Source organism: Pinus tabuliformis, chromosome 2_2 (genome assembly GCF_031772625.1).
Source record: "Pinus tabuliformis cultivar Carrire ecotype Pingquan chromosome 2_2, CPIR1, whole genome shotgun sequence".
Classification (NCBI taxonomy): domain Eukaryota; kingdom Viridiplantae; phylum Streptophyta; class Pinopsida; order Pinales; family Pinaceae; genus Pinus; species Pinus tabuliformis.
The window spans coordinates 775,349,907-775,357,566 of record NC_142300.1 but is presented as its reverse complement, the minus strand read 5'-3'; positions in this window follow the sequence as shown (position 1 = coordinate 775,357,566).

Here is a 7,660-nt window from a genome sequence, read left to right as displayed (position 1 = left end):
CGCAGGAGTCGAGCCTACAAGAGCGCCTGCACTTCACGCATTTTGAGCCTACATGGGAGTCCTCAGAAGGCCCTGCCTGGAGCCTACGAGGGAGATTCCTGAGGGATCTATTTTGTGCCTGCGGGGGTCTGCCAAGGGTCCTGCTTCTGGACGCAGCCACCCTAGCTGGAGCTATTGGCTCTCCATGGAGGATCCAACCCCCTCTCCTCCTTCACCTTCCGTAGTAAAGGCCTTCAAAACCCTTCTAGCCTCCTTGCCTAAGAAGAAATGCATGGAAGCAGCGAAGTTTGTGAAAAGGCTGGAAGATATTCCAGAGATCACTCTCCCACCAGAAGGACCGATCCATGTAGCTATTTTTCTGGCAGATCTGGCTCTGGTTGGTCAGTTTATAGGACTTTTTCCTTCCCCAAACTCGACCGAGAATTGGGTAGCCAGGAACTGGGCACCTCTGATCCAAAATAATGTAACCTCTTACTTCCTCGGGAGAGGCTATTTTTTGTTTGAATTCTCTGCGAAAGAAGACAAAGACCTTATTTTCAATAATGGCCCCTACTTCATGGGCCCCCAAGGGCTGTATTTAAACAACTGGATGCCAGACTTCGATCCAGTGGTGGACGTGCCCATAGCGGTTCCGGTGTGTGTGAGACTCCCCAACCTCCCAGTTCATTGCTGGAACTGGGATTCTTTGAAGCACATCAGAAATACCCTTGGAAAATTTATCGACAGGGCTAACAGTAAGGACCAGTATGATTGTGCCAAAATCTGTGTGGAGGTAGATCTAGAGGTCAGACTGCCGGAAGCCGTCAAAATAGTGGTAGGTCCCTGGACTCATATATAGAAACTAGATTATGAGCAGCTGCCATTCAAATGCTGGAAGTGCCACATCTACGGGCATTTTACCAGGGACTGCCCGTCCAAAGGGGTGGAATAAAAAGGAAAGGAAGATGGATGGAATCAGGCAAAGTGATCAAAAACCTCTCACAGGAAGAACACAAATGGCAATGCTAAAACTCCTCAAGAGGGCTCTACTCAAAAAACACCCAGGGAAAGGCAAGGAAATAAATTTGAAATCCTCGGATCTGAAATCATGAACAAACAAGAGACAAAAGTTCTAAAGGAGGCCTCTCCCCTCAAAACCTCCCCCTCCACCAAAATTATTCTAGAGAGATCCAAAGAGAAGGCTTCAGAAGAAGAGGAGGAAACCCAAGAGTCGAAGGAATCAGAGGAAGAAGGGGAAATCAGGGAATCCCAGTCCTCTCCTAGAAGATCTACATGAGGGCGCAAATCTGCAAAAGAAAAAAGAGAACAAGAAACCTACAAGGACAAGCTCTAGGGCAGCCAGCCAATTCTAGAGAAACTCCTAGCTAAAACTCCGAAGGTGACTAGGATTCAATCACAGGGCTCTAAGGGAGCCCTCCAAGGCAGAAATAAATGATGAAGATAGTCTCCTAGAATTGTAGGGGGATGGGCACCTCAGCTAAGGAAGAAGCAATGTATAGCTTAATAAGATTGGAATCCCTAGATATCCTCCTCATCCAGGAGACCAAAATGGAGGATTCAGCCTTCCACCAAGCAAGCAAAAAATTTTGGAATAAAAATGGAGCGCATGCAATGTCTGCCCATGGAGCATCAGGAGGACTTGGGGTGCTCTGGAACACAAATAAGTTTTCATTAATCTCTAAGTCCTTGAATACCCATTGGATTTTTTAAAAAATGCAACATTTAGAATCAGAGGAGATTATTTGTCTGTTCAATGTCTATGCTCCTAACAATGCAAGTGAGAAAAATAATTGTTGGGACTCCATCAAAAGCCTGGAAGATCTAGACAATTTGGAAAATATAATTATAGTCGGAGATCTAAATCTCACACTCTGGGTATCCGAAAAAAGAGGAAGTAGCATAGTTACGGACCCAACAAGAGAATGGCGAAAGACCTCATGCAAGACTGGGATCTGCTAGATATAAAACTAGTCACCGGCACGTTCACCTGGTCAAACAAGAGAGTGGCACCGAGACATATAGCGGCAAGACTCGCCCGATTTCTTGTTCAAAGCTCCTTCCTACTCTTGGGGTTAGAGGCTAGAATGCGTATTCTCCAAAGAAGTGTCTCAGATCATAAGTGTATCAGCCTAGAACTGATATCTACTAAGGATCTAGGTCCTATACCTTTCAGGTTTAGCTCTCTATGGACCAAAGAGAGAGATTTCTTGCAAAAGATTAGAGAGCGCTCGAAAGAGCCGGTCAAGGAGTCTCCCTTCTTTGTATGGGAGGAAAAACTTTGTAGAGTTAAAAAGATGCTGAAAGGCTAGGTAAAGACCTTGCCCAATCCTGCAAAGGACAAAAAAAAAAAATTCAAAATGATATGGAAATCCATCACCTGCACCTGGCAGTTGCCTAAATCACCAAATAAGTGTTAGATAAGGAATATCAGCTGCAACATAAATTCCATAGGGCGTGCCTGGCAGAAGAAGAATTTTGGAGGCTCAAGTCAAGGAGTCTATGGCTCAAGGCTGGAGATCATAATTCCTCCTTTTTCCATAAGTAGGCTCAAGCTAGAAAATGTCGAAACTCTATATCAGAAATTAAAACTGAAAACAACACTCGAAAAGATTTTGCCAGCATCAAGATGGCTACATCAAACAACTTTGAAAAGATGTATTCTAAAGACATGGAGACCAGCTGGAACGTTAATCTGATAGACACTGTCCCCAAGCTCATTACTGCAAAAATGAACCAGATTCTCGAAAATAAAATCACTACAACTAAAGTCAAAGGAGCTCTCTTTGCCATGGAACCCGATAAAGCTCCGGGTCCAGATGGATTCACGCCCAAATTTCTTCAAACATGCTGGCAGATAGTTGAGAAAGAATTTATGAAAATGATCCTAAAATCCCAAGAATGCCAAAAAATTGGAGGCTGCACAAACTCAGCATTCCTCGCCCTCATTGCTAAATAAAAAGGTGCTAATTCCTTTAATATATTTCATCCTATATCCTTATGTAACCTTGGATACAAAGTGATCACCAATGTTATAGCAAACAGATTGAAGAAAATCCTCCCTAAAGTAATCCCGGAGAATCAAGGCGGCTTTATTCAGGGTAGGCAGTTGGTAGACAATTTCATCTTGGTCCAAGAGGTGATCCACTCTAGTCTTCGTCGAAAAGAAAAAGGTATGGTTATTAAACTCGATCTAGCTAATGCATTTGATCGTGTAAGACATAGATTTTTGTTTGATGTAATGCACAAACTTGGGTTTGGACAAAATTTTATCAAATGGATCAGAGGTTGTATTTTTGAACCCTGGATTGCTCCTTTAGTGAATGGTAGGGCTGCCGATTTCTTTAAAGCATCTAGAGGGCTGAGGCAGGGGTGCCCCCTCTCACCTCTCCTCTTTGTGTTGCAGGCCTTTGTCCTCAGTTTTCACTTAAACAAGAAACAACAAGATCAAGAGATAGTTGGATTGTGCATAGAAAGAGGGATGAAAAGCATCAATCACACCCTCTTTGTAGATGATACTCTACTCCTTGGGGCTGCTTCTCAACTGTCAGCAAGTAAATTCAAAGAAGTGCTGGAAGACTACTGCCAAGCATCGGGCAGTGAACTAAACAGGGGTAAGTGCCATGTTTATTGTTGGAATGTATCAGTGGCTGCTGCTAGTTCCATAGCCAGATGCCTGGGCTTTGCAGCTTCAGCATCTTAGACCTCCTTCAAGTACCTGCGGCTGCCCATCTTCCACAAGAGCGCTATAAGAAAGGATTAGCTCCCTCAGATAGAAAAATTTAAAACAAAAATGCAGGCCTGGGTGTCATCTTGGCTCAACATGGCCAGAAAATCAGTACTTATCAAATCCGTTTTAAGCAGCCTGCCTCTTTTTAATTTCTCTATTCTTTTGGCGCCAATGGGAATCATTAAAAACATGGAGGAGCTAATCAGAAAATTCCTTTGGAAAGGAGGCAAGAACAATGAGAAGTGACTCTCCTTAGTAAACTGGGAAATAATATCAAGTCCGCTACAGGAAGGAGGATTAAATTTTAAAAATCTAAACACTTAGAATTTAGCAACGGGAGCTAAACTGATCTGGAAGATCATAGCACCAAAGCCTGGATGGGTTTAGTTGGTGCTGTGGAGGGAATATTTCACAGGTCAAAGACTCAGGTGTCTGGAGCAGCCCAAAGTCCATTTTAGATCCCCTCTCAGCAACTGAACTTTTAAAGTTGGGCCACTTATAAGAGATAATGCCTATTGGATACATGGGAATGGAAAATGTATTAGAATTTGGGATGACAATATTATGAACAGACCTCCGTTAGTAAACTCGAGTCTCAGGAGAGAGCTGAAGACATGGATGGAAGAAGCAAACATTGCATCACTCTGGGACATATCGACTTGGAATGGAGATAGCTGGGCTGGCTAGAAAATGCTCAATGTGCCATCTGCGTGGTTGCCCAACTATGTCACGCTGCTACATATGTTTCATGGAGCTGCACCTCTTCACACAAGAAGGAAAGACTTGAGAGGCTAGGGAGCGAAGCAGATTAGGTATTCGGTGGCTTAGGGCTATGCCAAAATCATGGAGAGACCCCACGTTCCTCCCAACCCGGTGCCTTGGAATGGTATCTGGAACTTCTCCACCATTCCAAAGATTGATTTTTTCTACTGGCTGTTATGCCATCAAAAAATCCTAATAGATGAGACGCTGCAGAAAAGGGGATTTCTAGGTCCATCAAGATGTGTTCTATGTAAAGAAAATCCTGAATCTGTTGTTCATATTTCTCTGGAATGGAAATTTATAGTCCTAGTTTGGGAGGAGCTCCTTGGAAAGTTGAAATCGATGCCCATCTTCCCCCACGCAGTCCCGAATTTGTTTGCGGGGTGGTTGACTAGATATCTAGGACCAGGCCCAAAAAAAAGACTGTCAAATTTGCATGGACTGCTCTGCCCAAACTTATCAGCTGGCAAACCTGGATGGAGAGGAATAGAAGGATCTTCAGGGATAAGGAACATAACTACAAGGTAGTTGCAAATATAGTTAAAGGAGAGCTAAATGAGTGGCTGAGCGATAAAAATGATGACACAAATCTTAGCCAGCATGACATTGAGTTTGGAGCAGTTCTCAATCTAAATTTCCAAAAGTTGAAAATATCGCCCATATGCCTCAAAGACTGGCAAATAAGGAAAAATGGAGAAGAATTTCAAGCTTGGCTATCCAATCAAGCTCTTCCCCTCCTGTTCTTTGACGGGGCAGCCAAGGGAAATCCAGGAATGGCTGGAGCAGGAGGCCTAATTATAAATCCAAAAGAATCTTCTATCCACAAGTTTGCATGGGGTCTAGGCCACACCACAAGCATCCAAGCTGAAGTCATGGCGTTGTTTCAAGGGATCAAAACGCTTAAGGATCTGGGGCTCACAGAAGCAATTGTTCTAGGAGATTCCCAAGTCATCATCAATGCAATGGTGACCAATACAAATCTGGCAGATCTTCGACTTGCAAGGACAATTTCAAGAATTAAAGGCATGACCAAGCTCCTGAGACTGGAATTCTTCCATATCCTGAGAACCAATAACAAGGAAGCAGATGTAGAAGCAAATGAGGCAACCCAGTTAGATGCTGGAACTATTCTCAGAGATAATGAAATCTCTTGGGAACCAATCCCCTAAAAAATCTTTATGTTTTTCCTGCTTTTGCTAAAGAAGTTCATTTGTATTCATAAGCTTGGGAAATCACTAGAAAAAGGCCATGTAAAAAATTGTAAAAAGACACGATTCACAAGCGATTGTGGCATGCTTAACTGGTTGGAGAGATTCCAAGAAACTAGGCTCAGCTCTTGTAACCAAATTTATGGTATTTTTCTAGATAGTTAATGAAAGTCCCATAACCGTTTCTGTAAAAAAAAAAAGAATTGAATTCTATCAGGCTTGTTGGGATGTCTTGGGGTATGATGTATCGCAATTTGTGGGAAACTCTCATTGTACCTCTTCTCTCATGTCAACATTCGACGCCACCTTGATCTCTCTTATGCATAAATCTCAGAAAGTGGACTCTTCAGGAGATTATAGTCGTATTTCTCTGTGTAATGTAATCTATAAAATGATTTTTAAAAATATTGCAAATAGGCTGAAACTGGCCCTGCCTACCATAATAGCCCCAGAGCAGACAAGATATGTGGACGGGTGTTAGATCTTAGACAACTTAATTCTGGTTCAACAAAATCTCCATATTCTAAAGGCCACAAAAATATCATGTATGTTAATTAAACTTGACATGTCGAAAGAATTTGACAAAATCAGTTGGAAATTTATCTATCATATTCTCTCTTCTTTTGGATTTAATGAGTTTTGGATCCATTGGGTCATGTCTCTAATGACCAAGGCCTTTTTCTCTATCCTTATAAATGGTACTCCCTCCCCTACCTTCTCACCCACTAGAGGGATCCAGCCAGGGGATCCTATCTCTCCTTATATCTTCCTTTTAGTTGCAGAAGGGCTAGGTTGGTCTCTCAACCAAGCCTTAGCCTCTGGTAAACTTCATGGTCTCCCTATAGGTTCTGATGCAATGCATTTTACTCATTGGCAATTTGTAGATGACACAATGTTAATGGGAAAACCCTCCCTTAAAGAAGCACTAGAATTCAAAAATTTTCTAGATCTCTTCTCTTTAGCCTCTGGCACCTCTATCAATGGAACCAAATCCCAAATATTCTTTTTCAATACCCCAGTGGTAGTGCAGACCCATATTTCCCACCTTATGGGCTTCAAAATAGGTGCCCTACCTTCTACTTATCTGGGGGCTCCCTTAACTACCAACCCCCTGAAACTTTCGATCTAGGAAAACCTTATCCTAAAATTTGAATCGAAACTCTCATCTTGGACCTTTAGGGCTCTCAATTTGGTAGGCAGGTTGACTCTTCTGAAGTCAGTTTTGCAATCCATGTCCACTTATTTTCCCTCCGCCTTAGCTGCTCCAAATGTGGTTCGCAGTAAACTCTGAAGAATCCAATGTTCATTCCTCCATGGAGGGCCTAGCAGGGGAAAAAAATGGGCTTTAGTGGCCCCAGATAAGCTATGTTTGCCCAAACACTACGGAGGCTTGGGCCTTAGAGATCCGCAAATTATGATTCAGATCCTCTATACGAAATTTTGTTGGAGATGGATAAAAGGCCCAACGTCTCAATGGGGGTAGTATTGGTATAAAAGGTATGCTCTTGTAATCACTTCTAATTAATTAGTTAAATTCTCCGCTATAATGCCACGTTCGCACATCCGAAACTCAACATGGTAGATCATAACTGTAGTACACCAACACAATCTTTTTGAGACACAAAATGGAAAATCTACTCTATATTAGGAGGATTATTAGAACCAATGGCCAAAACTCTCTTCTCTTGCCCAAATAAACTCTCTAAAAGATAATCTCACCAGCAGGGGATCTCTAGCGTTGTGTGATTATTGGACTGAGCAGGACCCTCCCACTGGGTGGAGAAAATGGAGTGATTTCACCCCCCTCCTATCTCCGGACCTAACATAGGCTTATAAATTGATCTCATAACATTTAGTTGCATGAGGGAAATGATGTGCTCAGGTGGGGATATTGACCTTCAGGAAACTTCAGCGTTAAGGAAGAAAGGCAACTCTTAATCGAAAATATTCTCCCAAAGGCCAA